Here is a 13,325-nt window from a genome sequence, read left to right as displayed (position 1 = left end):
TTAGGATGGCATGCTGTAAGATGTTTGTCTCATATTTAATAAACTTACTGTACAGTCATGATGTTCTGCTGCTAAGAGATGTAGCTGTGGATGATATACTTCCCCATGAGTTCCCTTCAGGAAATGAAGATGCTCTGTATATTTGCAATTACTCCCATCCTATCTGGTAGTCACTATGTTTCTTTCTTTGGATTCCAGAACACAGGATTTATGTGCCTTTACATTACCTTAATCTTAGTGTGCTCTTGCATCATCTTTGGCACCAGGCACACTAACACATCTCCTTGGTCTTACTCATCGTTAATAGGTGCATGACCTCATTGGTAGCAGCTTTTTCCATAATCCCAGACCTTAGAGTGACCCTCTTCTCAAATCCTACCTGCTGTGGTTTTACTTTTGACTTTACTACCTTCTCCTCCTGGGACTAGCTGATATCTGGAACAAGAGTACATTCCAGGAGCAGAGGAAAGCCATCACTCTTTGAGTTAGCAAGTACAGGAAATGTCTAGATTGAAATGGAATAGGACCATAAACTCAAACTCATATTTACCAAATACTTACCTCACCACGCTGAAGCTTTTTTTTATCTTTAGATCCAAGCATTGTTTTGCCTCGCTTTCCCTTACAGCCAGTCCTTCAGCTCTCACTTCCAGTTTTGTTTCCCTCTTTCTCCAAATGGCTGATGAAAGCTTCCAATCTTAGCAGCACTTCTATCTGACATGTTCAGACTTCAGATACAGACTTAAAGAACTGTCCAATTATTTAAGGCAGAGAAGCCGGTTATTAGCCCAAGAGGATATCCATGTAATAGAGAAACACAGATGTTCGCAAGTTTCCTCTTATGAAGTGTGTGTCACTGCTCCCTTAGCATTCTCCGGTGGGCAGGTGGGCCAAATATTCCAAGGGCTGCAATCTGAGATGGATATGTACTCACAGATGCTGAATACGTATTATACAGAGACCCTAAATTGATACCACAGTTTCCTGCAAATTTCCCAGATGCTATGATTCAAATGTTTTCATAATGTGGGGAAAAGCAGCACTTTCCCCGCAGTCAAGGGAACTCAAGGGTTTCCAATTATCATCACACACTCAGTCTTATTAGCACAAAATTTAATTTGCGTTAATCAGACTGAGGTGGGTAGAGCGCGAAATTAACTTGACTTTCATTTTGCATTGTACAGTAAACTGACTTGGTTGGAATCGCTGTAGAAATCTGAACTGTGAATGATGGATGAGGTGAAAAAAAAAAAAAGGAGAATAAACGGTACTGTATAAACATCACTGGACTAAAAGGGACACAGTATTAATTTCAGTCGCTGGGAGAAAAGCTTCACCTCCCTCTCAAATCAAAGGGCACGTTGCCCTCAGCTGCACTGATATTTTGCCACTCAAGCTGAGAATAGAGTTTGGATCCGATTTTTTTTTTCTATAGCATTCCCTCTATTCTGAAAGCTATTTATGCTCAGATGATCTTGCCAATAATTTTTCAAACTGCTGTTTTTGCCAGAAAACTACAATTTAATGAAAACAGAAACACATTACATCCAGTGAGATTTCCATTCTCTGTTGAAAACAAGGAGGGAAAGAGGAGCATTTAACAGAGACTAGGCAATGGTTGTGGGGTGTCCACCCGCAATGTGAGTCTGCTTTTGGTGAGGAAGACCTCACACCTGAAATCCTGTGCATCTCAGAGTAATTCTCTGATGACTGGCTTTTCTGAAAGTGTTTTTCCTTGAGCTCTCTTGAAATGTTTCTGTTTCAACTCAATGAAGAAAAAAGGCTTGACATTTTCATTCTTTCTTCAGAAAAGAACTCTATATTCCAGCCAACCCTAACATTAATTCCCTTCTCCCAGCTCTCCGCCACCTTTCCTGTGTTGCTAAAATAAATGTTTAGGAGGTGGGAGCTGCCCTACTGGATCCACAACTGCTTTCACCTGAATCATTTCCTTATAGCTAACAGGAAAAATAAAACAATACTTCTCAAACATTGGCTTGCAACTTTTTCAATCATGTTTTAACAGTTCTTTCCACCCTTTGCTATGAACTGAGATTTCTGTCTCAAGGAAAACTGCGGATTTCAGAAGGCCACTGATACAGCAAGAAAGCTGCAGGAAAGTTTGGAAGATACGCAGTCTCTGGTGAAAAAAAGAGGAAAAACCCTTTAATTTCTGAAAACAGTTTCAGTCCATGGGCATAACGAACCCATTTCAAGCAGAGGGAGACTTAAGGTCCCAGCTGTGGCAGAGGCAAAGTTAGCACTATTTTTATCCCATCTTTCCTACCTGCTAAAGTAGTGGTAGAGCAGCCACTTGTGGAAGAAGGATAGTGACAAGCAGCAGAGGGCAAGACGTGGACTTGAGCAGCTTCAATTGGGCCAGGAGAATTGAGAAAAGGGATATGTGCCTAGTGCACTGGTGATATCATGGAAACATAAAATTACTCAGGTTTGACCTTGAAGATCATCAAGTCCAACCGCAGCCTAACCATAGTACCCTAACTCTAACATGTGCCTAAATTCCATAATTCTTGCACAAAAATGGTCTCTTCCTTTTTTCTTTTCCTTTTTTTTTCTTCCCCCCAGGGAAGGAGTAAATTTTATCACCAAGTGGGTGATACTACTTACGCTGTTTACTATTTTTAAACTGTGAAATGAGCTGGAAAATAAAGGCTTTAATTAAAGTTGTCTTTCCAAAGCCCGTTCCTTACAGAAAAGTGACACCATTTCAAAACACAGTTTTTCTTGTATGTTTCTATTTACTTTCCCATTTTGCATGTAATGGCATCTATTTAAGCAGTTTCTGCAACATATTTCACATTTGCAGATGTAACTACAACATGTTTGAGTGAAAGGAGAATGAAGTTGTATAGTATCTTTTGTGCTGCCAAAAAGGTGGGGAACACAAAGCACACTAAAGGTTATTTTCCCAGATTAATGTCAGAACTCCTGCTTCTATTATTTAAACAGAGCATGTAATGTTTGCACTGTAAAGTTTGAATCTCAAAGTACCAAAGCAAGACAGGAATGGGCTTTGCCAACCCTTCCCTTTTACAGTGGTGGATAAAAATTGCTGACTCTTTTTGTGGCAGTAATTGGCTACAAAACAAGAACTTTAATTGTGTTTTTAGCAATCTTGAAAAAAAAAAAAAAAGTATTTGCATGTACAGAATATGATACATAGTCTGGATGGATGCAAACAGCCATTAAACCACAGCACCGTTCATATTTCTTTATTTGTCTTATAGCATTTGGAAAGTATGCATGACGAGAACTGTTTTGCTATGCTGATCTATCTGCACCCTCCTGCCGAGGAGAACAAGCCTTATTTTTTTTAAGGCTGTATAGGGCAGAAAGCAAGGCAGCATTTCCCAGTTCAGCTACAAAGTTACATGAAACAGTATACTAGCAAGAACTAGCTCTGCAGCCATGAATAACCAGCAACCAAGCTACTCCTGGGAAAGCTCCCTTGCATTTCAAATTAACAAGAAAGAGCTGACCCATTTCCGAAGTATAAAGCAACTCCTACCAGAAAACTTTCTTCAGTTCCTAACCAGGTGAAAACTGTCTATGGCTTTGGAAAAAGTGCTATCACACTTCAGGCTACGAATTCCTCCTTCAATTTGTTGCTGGCTCGAGAGACATGCCTCTGCTTGTGGGAAATTTTCATGCTGCCCTTGCAATGCAAGTGCCTGTGGTCAGTGGCCAAATGATCTGAGGGGGGACACTGGGAGTAGCAGCAGGCACTGAGGATGAACTTGAGAGCTTTCCAATCAAATGGCATATTTTTTGGTCCTTCCATTAATGTTAGAAAAACCTGCTACCCTGAGGCTGGTTGTAGTGATGAGGATAGGCTTGATGGCAAAACATGAGGCTGCTTCTCTTCTAGAGGAGGTGTACAATTTGCTGCACTGTGGTCTGATGCATAGCCTGAAATAGTGACCCCCAGCCCTGCCTCTACAGAGGTCAGGTTGCCTCTGAGCACGCAGCCTGGAGAAAGGGCAGTGAGCCTGCAAGAGAGTCAAGGGATGAATATTTATTTGCCTTGCTGCTATAACGCCAGCCCTCTAAATATGTATTTCTTCTTTGGAAGGCAGTATCCCACTGTACTTTGAGAGAGCTGTAATTTCAAAGCCTTCCTCCCTCCACCCCCCCCCCCCCCCCCCCCACATACACACACACTTTCTCCTTTCTTGACGATTGTGCAGATGTGGCACTTTTTTCCCCCCCTTGAAAACCTGTTCCATATAAACATGTTTATTTCAGTTAACCTTTTCAACTGAAGAGCCAGCCCACTGCAGCTTGTCAATAATGCTTCCATAAATCACAGTCCTGCACAGTACAGCCAGAGATTAATTCTGAGCAATTTTGTGTACAAAATTTGCTTCAAAACTCATATATCTCTAGGCATTTATGTACATATCCGGTATACCCAGTAAAGTTTTGCAATGACTGATTTTTAATAAGATTTTTTCTAAAGGCTACAAGTGACTTTAGCAACCTCAGCTTCTGTTGAAAGCAATAAGGAACGAAGGCACACTCCCACAAATAGTAATGGGGATAAACAAACAAGCTTACAGGACTTCAGCAGAAATGAGGATGAGTTCATTGCCTGAGTTGATCAAAGCAACCAGACTATGAATGTTTTACTGCACGCATCCTTGGGCTGCTATGGTCTTTTGCTCATGGAGGCTTTGCTACCTTGTTAATGGGATGAATGGAGCTTTATGATGTTTGTGGCTTTACCTGAAGGATGTTTGCTGGGCTTGGTGGGGTGGAACACCAGAGGGGAAAGAAGGCTTCCAGCCCAGCTCACACTGAAACCCCACCCTCTTACTAACAAAACACAACTGAATTTAACATTTTACAGTTTGGGGTTGATGTCTGAAATAATAGGAAAACTGGAAGAAAACACAATCTGAAGATAGCACTGGCATATTCATCTTCTTATTTCAGCTTTTTAACATTTCGTATGAATCTGGCTCCTTGAAAGAGAGGAACAACTGAAGTGAGCTCTGGCTCAACCTACTGTACTATGCAGGGGGGTAAAGAAACAAACAGGTGACTCTTGTCTGATTGAAAGCCCATGCTGTGGACATGGGAGTTCGTGATTCTTTCCTAAGGCAAATGCTAGGGGGAGTAAAGCAAAGAATAGTCTGTGACTCCATTACCCTCTCCCACATCTGAACCAGCACTGAAGGACAGGAGTCATTTATTAACACAGGTGAGGCCAGGAGTAAGTGAGCACTTATTCCTCAAGAGCAGAGAAAACCTGAAAGAAAAAATGTCCCTCTTATCTTTCAGACCCAGCACAACTTCAGAGATGGCTCAGCTTCATTTGGTGGCAAATGGTTCAGACCCATTCCATTACATTTCCTGCCACACCTTGCTCAGAGTGGACAAGCATCAGCCTGTGTCTGTGCCAGCCTTCCAGACACATGTGCGAGGACACACACTTCCCTCAAAGGACACATATTTTCCTTAGAGATACCCCATGTCATGCTGGCAAGAGCCTTCCCCTTTTTTTTCTCACATGCGTTCTGTGCACAAAGATGGAGCCCTTATGGGTGCCAAGCCCTCCAGAGTACAAGAACCACTGAGAGCCCTGCTGAATCATAGAATCATAGAATTACTGGGGTTGGAAAAGACCTTCAAGATCAACAAGTCTAACCACATACTACCCTAACTCTAACAACCCTCCACTAAATCATGTCCCTGAGCACCACATCCAAACAGTTCTTAAACACATCCAGGGATGGTGACTCAACCACCTCCCTGTGGAACCTATTGCAGTGCTTAACAACCCTTTCAGTAAAGAAGTTTTTCCTGATATCCAACCTAAACTTACCCTGGCACAACTTGAGGTCATTTCCCCTCATCCTGTCACCTGTCACCAGTGAGAAGAGACCAACCTCACTCACTCTATGAGCATCCTTCAGATATTAGAAGAGAGCAATAAGGTCTCCCCTCAGCCTCCTTTTCCCCAGACTAAACAGCCCCAGTTCCTTCAGTTGCTCCTCACAGGGCATATTCTCTAAAACCTTCATGAGTCATCTCACCACTGAGCCCATCAGGATACTTCTGAAGGGCAACAAAACAGTTTTCTTTTGAGTGAAGGCAATTCTAACAGTCAACTGCTATGAGCCCACACAAGGAAAACAAACCATGCTCTTTCTTCAAGGGCACATGCTAATTGAGCTCAGTAGGCTCTGTTCCTAAATCCACAACTGTGTCAGACACTGCAACATCAAAATGTGTCTGAAATGCACAGAAGCCAACACCAGTACCTACAGTTTACTGAAAATCTACTTGATGGTCAACACTAATGATAGACTGTGAGTCCCTCATGAGAGGCCTGAGCAGAGGAGCAGGGCCCAGCAGTGCAACTCCAATGATCCAGGCTCACTGCTTCCAGGGATGCTTAAGGGATGGAGCTGTAGTGTGTGTCTTCCTTCTCTGCTCAAGCAGGGATTTCAAGGTTTGCAGCAAGAGAGCAGTAAACCACCACACACATCCTCTCAGGCTGACAACTGGCTGAATGTGAACCAGCACTGTGCTCAAGTGGCCAAGAAGGACAATGGCATCCCAGCTTCCATCAGAAATAGTGCATCCAGCAGCAGAAGGGAGGTGATCATTGCTCTGTACTCAGTGCTGGTGAAGTTGCACCTCAAGAATTGTGTTCAGTTTTGGGTCCCTCACTACAAGAAAGACATCAAGGTCCTGGAGTGTGTGCAGAGAAGGGCAATGAAGCTGTGAAGGGCCTGGAGCACAAGTCTTATGGGAGTAAATGAGGAAGATGGGCTTGTTCAGTCTGGAGTCCAGATGCTCAGGGGAGACCTTGTTGCTCTCTACAGTGACCTGAAAGGAGGTTGTGGTGAGGTGGGTGCCAGCCTCTTCTCCCAAGTAGCAGCAATAGGATAAGAGGGGATGGAATCAAGTTGCACCAGGAGAGGTTTGTGTTGAATATTAGGAAACATTTATCCTCTGAAATAGTGGTGAGGCACTGGCACAGGTTGCCCAGTAGCATACCCTGCAGGTGCTCAAGAAACACATGGATGTAGCACTGAGGAGAATGGATTAATGGGCAGGGTGGAGATGGGTTGACAGCTGGACTAGATCATCTTAATATTCTTTCCAACCTTAATGAATCTATGACTGTATGAACAAGGTACAACAAGAAGCACGTGATGTGTGGCCTGGAGGCTCCTGCTCACTGCAGCAACCTTACTAGCTTCAATTTGCTTCAGAACAGCATAACACTAAAACAAAACCACAGTTATTCAGGAAAAACTTGATAGAATCGAGAGAAAATTTCTCCTGTACTTCAGTGGAACTGTAGTGGCTGTGGACTTACTTTGACAGGGCTGAATAAGTTTGCACCAGGTCTTTAAGGGTCTTTGTGTACTGTACGCTGCCAGTTTAAATGATGACTGCAAAGATCTGTTATAAAACTTCTTTCAAAGAGAAGCAAAAGCTTTCTGTGTCACAATTTTTAATATACTGTGACTCTTAGACATAGTAAGTCAGGTTATTTATCCCCTTTATTTATATGCATGTTCTAACACTGTAACAAAACAAAGTGATAGATGCACCCATACCAGTAGTTAAGCTTTATAACAAAGAAGCATCATCTGTGTGTAACTTTAGCCTTTTGTTATCCATTTATACAAAAGACAAATTCCTCAGGCTGTGAACAGGTGAGAATGAATTCTTTACCATCCTGACTCTTCAGCAATTACTTTGATCTCAGACCTTCCTTCGGGCTACTTCAGCATCAGCGGGGCCTGATGCTCATCTCACAGATGAGCACCAATTCCTTTCCTAATTTCCAGGGAAGGTTTTCTTAATTACACCACTGTAATGGAAGACAGAATCAGGCCAGTGGTGAGAAATGCAAGATGCAGAGCTCTTGCGTCCAGAGCCTAAGCCAAAAGCAAAATGTCAAAGGCATAAGCAAACCGTAGCAGATTGCAGACTAACTCCACCTGCTTCCTGGAGATAAATTTTACATTTAGATGTGTAGGTACAGCTCCCACTGCAGTCAATAAAAACTGTGCTCAACCGGCATTATCTGCCACCAAGCCAAGAGCTCATTCTGGAACTGCTGAAAGAGAGTTTCTGGGTGACATGCTCTCCTGATACAGCATTTAAGCCATCTCAGTCTCCCACACAGAATATCTCAGCACTACCGACTTTTCTGTACTGTCCACTTAATTTATGCTACTCATTTACATTCTATCCCTCAAGCAGTGGTGTGTCAATAGAGCCAGTATAAGTATATTCCTACAGTCCCTACCAACAGCATTTTTGTTGCCTTTATGCCACGAGTGTGAGACAATCAGCCCAGTTGCATCACGGCATTCATCACACTGATGATGTCCCAACTCTGGAGACACTCAAGGTCAGGCTGGGCAGAGCTCTGAGCACCCTGATGGAGCTGTAGGGGTGTCTTGCAGGGGAGTTGGACTAGATGGCCCTTAAGGCTCCATTCCAACTCAAACGATTCTATGATTCCATTAAACCTAACTTTTATATTCTTGAAGAAATTATCTCCAGGTTTGAAACCTGTTTTTCCAATGTACGAAGCTCGGAGGGAAAAGAAATGTTATTTTTATTCATTAATTGTGCCGCAATTCGTGAAACTTCACAATTAAGTGGAATAAAGAAGTGGTTGGACTCTGGGATTTACAGTCATTTGCTTTTGGCACAGGGGGCAAGCTCAATCCTCATCTTTTGAAACGCTAACTCGCTCCTGATGGTGCTTTCCTTTCACACCCATTTCTCCCCTCCTATTTTCAAAGCCTCATCTCAGTTCAGCCGACTGCAATTGCTTTTGCTTTGCTACTATTTGCGTAGCTCTCCACACTTGTTTCCTCACTTTGCAGGCATGCCTTTTGCAGGCGCGTTGTTCTCACCATCTCATGCTTCGCAAATGTGGGCACAATGAAGCTTCACTCCCGGCTGCCTTTCACCAAACTTAAAGCACAGATCCGGCGCGACGAATGTTACCTAAGTGCTGCAGAGTTATCTGAACGTGAAAACTTACTTAGGGTATTTTACTAAGACTATTTACAAAGTAAAACACTGATCGATCAAGAACAAAGGCAGTAAAATACGCTCTGAGGTATTATTAAGTGCTCAGTAAGGCGAGGAAGGATTGAAACAATGCACTACCAGCGGTTCCCGTTCTGTGGCTGGAAGCACTGCGAGCCCAGCAGGTCGATGGGCGCCGGGTACAGCGGTGTGAGCAGCGCTCACCGGAGCTCCTCTAACACCCACTTGAGCTCTCGCTTCCTTTGTGCTCTCCGCTCAAACCGCGCTGCCTCGCCTTGCGATCCTCCCTGCTTTTACGAAGGACTTAATGCGTTTCTTCTCAGGAGACCCTTCGGCTTAAAATATTTCCTTAATTAACGCAGCTTAATCTTCAAGAGCCAAAGCCGTCTGCGGCTCTCCCACGCCGCACGGGTACCGGAGCCGCACTCTCCGGCCCAGCGGTGCCACATCACAGCGCATCTCCAACTTTCCTCCAGGCTCCGGAGCCCCGTGACGACCGCCGCCCCCATCCCCACGCATCTCCCCCACAGGGAGCAGCGGAGCCGACCCACGCGGCCCATACTGAGGGGGAGCGGGGCTGCCCCTCTCCGCAGCGCCCGCCCCTCCCGCCGGTGCCGCCCCTCCCCGAACAATGAGCCGGGGCAGCGCCGGCATGCCGGCCTCGACCGAGAGGTAACGGCGGGCAGGCGAGCGAGTGGGGAGGAGGGTGCACGGGGGGGCTGTCCTTTAGCGGGGTGGGGGGTGTCTCCCGCGGGTGGTTGAGGGGGGTGGCGCGGTGCGGAACCGCCCGCCTCGCCTCTTCTCCCCTCCCCTCCAGCGTCGCTGCCATCCGGCGGGAGCCGGGGTGCCGCCCGCCCCCGCGGTCGCCCGCGCCCTGCGCTTTGTGCGTACGGCCGGCAGCATGCGGGGGGAGCCGCGGCGGGGGGTGCTGCTGGTGGCCGGCGGCCGGGCGGAGCGCCCCGGCTGCTGCTGCTGCCTCTGCTGCTGCTGCGCCTCGTGGGGCGGGCGCCCCGCAGCGCCCTGAGCCCGGCGGTGCGGTACGTAGGGCACCCCCGGCATCTTTATTTGTTCATTTAATTCTTTTTTTTTCTTCTCTCTTTTTTTTTTTTTTTTTTTTTTTGTGGAGGGGGAGGGGGTGTTGCGGGGGGGGAGGGCAAGGGGGAGGGTTTCTACCGTGCGGCGTTTTCTGGGAGGAAAATCCTATAGGCGAAGCCGTATGGATTCTCGGTGGCACTGCTCAGTGGCTTCGTGGCTGAGCAGCTCCCAGGCGGGGAGCGTGCAGGGTGTGTGTGCTTCGCAGGGCTCCCCTGCTCCGAGAGCCAGGGTAGATACGTTTAGAGAAGCGGTGCTTTCCAGGAATTTAAATGAGAGATTTTTTCTTCTTCAGTTTTTTTTTCTTTTCTTTTTTCCTTCTCTTTTCCCCTCTTCCTCTCTTTCTTTTTCTTTCCCTTTTTTATTTTATTTTTTTTTTAACTGTTGCTTTTTCAGGGTTTTCTGTTAGTTCCGTGTTCGCTTAGTAGACTGCGTTTGTAAGTAATGGACATATAGAAATCGATAGCCTCTAAGGAAGAAGAAAGAAGGTCTCGCCGAATTTACCGCTAATAAGCATCGCAGATCGCTTCTGTGAGCAGCGTGTATCGTTAGGTGGAGCGTTATCATCCCTAACGCTCAGCTATCTTCTGTAGCGTGTTCCGTCATGGCAATGTGTTTCAATTGGTACTGGAGTGGGGGGGTGGGAGGGGGGAAGAAAATGCGTCGACGCTACTCGTTCGAGCACTTCAGTTGCTAACTGCTGGGGCAAGGTTTAGGCATCTCATTGCTTCATCTGGAAGGAAGTATTCAGTAGCAGGCTGGGGGCAGCGGCAGACCTTGGGGTTAAGATTTCTGCTGACTTCTCAGGGCTGATTCTTCCTTTTTCCAGTCTTGCAAACTTTCTGAACTTTAACCCTTTGCAATGAAACTTTCCAGACGGGGTGTCTGCATCCAGGTAATTCTAACACGTCTACGTATTTGTTTTGGAAAGCTCACACAAAAGTAATTCAGCTGGTTTTGATACAGTGGGGCTTTTGGATGGGGTAGGGGGGAAGAATTTCTGCAGTTTTCCATAAAAAGATAAAGTTCTTATGAGTTTTCAAAGAGTTTTTATTTTTGTTTTATTTTAAATACAGCTAAGAGGCATTTCTCCTTCGTAAGTGCTTTCGGATTTAAATGATGTTTCTGGTGGCTACCCATTGGTTTTGTGTGACCAGAAGTTGTACTGTTGGTAGGAGATGTAGTGAGAAGCCTATTCAGACAGTCTTGAGGTGAGGGGATGCCTGTGTGTGCCAACAGGGAGATGGATATTAAGTACCGGTTCTGCAGCTGACGGAGCATCCTCTGCTCACCATTTGTTTGGAAAGTGTTGACTTTGAGCTTTTTGTAGGCAGAAGTCTTCAGTGATGGCATTTAGGACCTTCCCAACCCCTGATAACAGTAGCAAGAAAACTATTTTCTCCTATGGTTCTTCTGGGCAGGGGACAGGATTTCCCAGCATTGTCCATGCTGTGCTTTCAGAGTTGGGGGATGCATAGAAAACACAGAGCTCCGCTGCTTTGTAACAAATCTCTAGCATCTATGTTTTGTGATGCGTTTCCTACTGAGGAAAAGGAAAGAAAGGCCAGACAAGTAGGAAAAGTATTATAAAAACTTTACAGAATGTGCTTACAGGGATGTCAGGGTTGCATATATAAGCATCCTAGCAGCAAAGTATGAAATATGACTTTGTTGACTTTATCTGTGTCCTTTGAAATCTGCACAGTGACTGTTTCCTTTGCACTCCTGCGCATAGTTGTATATGAATCAAATTGGATGCAGTGTTTCCCAGTTAAAAATTAAGGAAGTAAAATAGAAATTAATTCTATGGAATGGAGCTTGTTTTCATTTCACTCATGAGATGAAATAAGATAAGGCAGCATCCTGTTGATAGCATCCTCATGATAGTATTGTGAGTTGATGCTGCATGTTGGTCACTGCATATACTAGTAGGGTTTTATGTAACTCTTTGGAATAGTGCTTGCCCATCAGAAATTGTATGTAAATCTCTCTGCAGTAATTTTCAGACTGTTTTGGGCACTTTTCTGTATTTGCTGGGGTCTGTTTGCAGTTGGCAGGCAATCTCCAGTGAACTATTTGGGCATATGGCATTGGCTCGTTTTCCTTGTACTTAACTACTAATGACATTAAAAGAAGCCAAGATGCATTAAGTACCTCTCTAATATTAATTATCTTGATAAGAAGCTGCTTCAGATGCTGCTAGAGCTGCAGATGTATACCAGTGATTCATGATCAGCATGAAGGCGAATGTGGGGAATAGGGTCAGAAGGAAACCGGGTACGATCTGTGATGGTCTGTTGAAATGTTGTTGCTGCTACAATAAAATTGAGCCCTCAGTGACCTGGTAATGTTGGAACAAAGGCGTAGGCACTTGATTCAAGGAACACAAAATCTGGCATTACCACTTCTTTTGTCGTGCAGGAATAATTTTTGTCAAGTAAGACTGCTGGGTTCCTCTGAGTAAAGGTTTACAGCCCTTAAATAGCTCTTCCTGACACTAAGCGGTATCCCTTTTGTGCTTTACGAGTGTGCTAGAAAGGCTGGCTACCAGCATTGGTACTGATGAATGGGACAGAAAGAAATTTATGGCATCAGATATTTTCCCAAGTTATTTCCCTTGCTGTTAGTTATTTCGAAGCATTAGGCTGCCTCGCTTGAATATAATTAATGTAGTAAATGGTTTGTTAGGCACCATCTGACCTTTTGTCTTGTTTAATTATAGGAGCTTAGCGCAGTGGTCTGTGTACAGTATTCGGCCAAAATAATTGCTTTCAGACTTTTATCTGGCCATGGCTATTTTTGGAGCAGCTGTGTACATGGCTTCCCCCTCACCCCCCTTCTCCTTCCTTGAACTTTGCGCTTTTTAGGTTCTCATTTATAGCTGACGCCGCTGTGTTTCCAATTCACATAACCAAAAAGTGCTCAGTTGCTGCGTGATTTTGTTGGTAGTCATACAGAGCAATAGTTCTGCCTGCTCTCACAGGGTATGCTTTGACCTCCCGTAGGTCTTGCCCCTTATATTTAGAATTCATCAAACCATGGCGCAAATGGGAAAGTTGCTGTTGATTTGTTTCTTCTTGAATGTTTTGGAAGTCTTATACAGTTACTGAAGTTGAGATTGTTTCTTCCAGCAGATGTAAATGTATCAGCAGAGGATGAAATCTGCCTTACAAAGAATC

At 44.7% G+C, this 13,325-nt stretch overlaps 1 protein-coding gene across 3 annotated transcripts in view; it reads left to right on the top strand.

The window, feature by feature from the left end:
• ST6GAL2 (ST6 beta-galactoside alpha-2,6-sialyltransferase 2) overlaps nt 1-13,325 on the top strand; it is a 169,865-nt gene that overhangs the window by 113,103 nt on the left and 43,437 nt on the right. Inside the window, exon 1 of one of the 3 annotated variants that reach the window (XM_032441971.1) lies at nt 9,641-9,726. The exons of 1 other annotated variant lie outside the window; for it this stretch is intronic. The gene's annotated coding sequence lies outside the window, so the exon portion shown is untranslated. Of the gene's footprint in view, nt 1-9,640; nt 9,727-9,895; nt 10,092-13,325 lie in introns of those variants that run through there. One more of the 3 variants, XM_015849796.2, reaches the window with a different exon arrangement.

Source organism: Coturnix japonica, chromosome 1, assembly GCF_001577835.2.
Source record: "Coturnix japonica isolate 7356 chromosome 1, Coturnix japonica 2.1, whole genome shotgun sequence".
Classification (NCBI taxonomy): Eukaryota; Metazoa; Chordata; class Aves; order Galliformes; family Phasianidae; genus Coturnix; species Coturnix japonica.
The sequence above is the reverse complement of the archived record's forward strand: the minus strand, read 5'-3'. Positions and strand labels throughout refer to the sequence as shown.